Raw genomic sequence first — 263 nt, forward strand, 5'->3', positions numbered from 1 at the left:
TTGATGGCTGATGAATCAGTTGCCAGTATTTTTCTTTGAGAATTTTTTGCTCGATGTTCATCAGGGGATATGGTAAAATTCTCTTTTTTTGTTGTGTCTATCCAGGATTTGGCCCATTTTTTAATGGGCATTATTGTTCTTTGCTTTCTCAATTAAGTCCTTATATGTTGGGATATTAGACCTTTGTTGGAGGTTATAGTCTTGTGAATAAAATATTTATTTTTAATTTTTTTTAAAGCATCTATTGTCAGTTTACGTTTATT

This window comes from Rhinopithecus roxellana, chromosome 8 (assembly GCF_007565055.1).
Source record: "Rhinopithecus roxellana isolate Shanxi Qingling chromosome 8, ASM756505v1, whole genome shotgun sequence".
Classification (NCBI taxonomy): Eukaryota; Metazoa; Chordata; class Mammalia; order Primates; family Cercopithecidae; genus Rhinopithecus; species Rhinopithecus roxellana.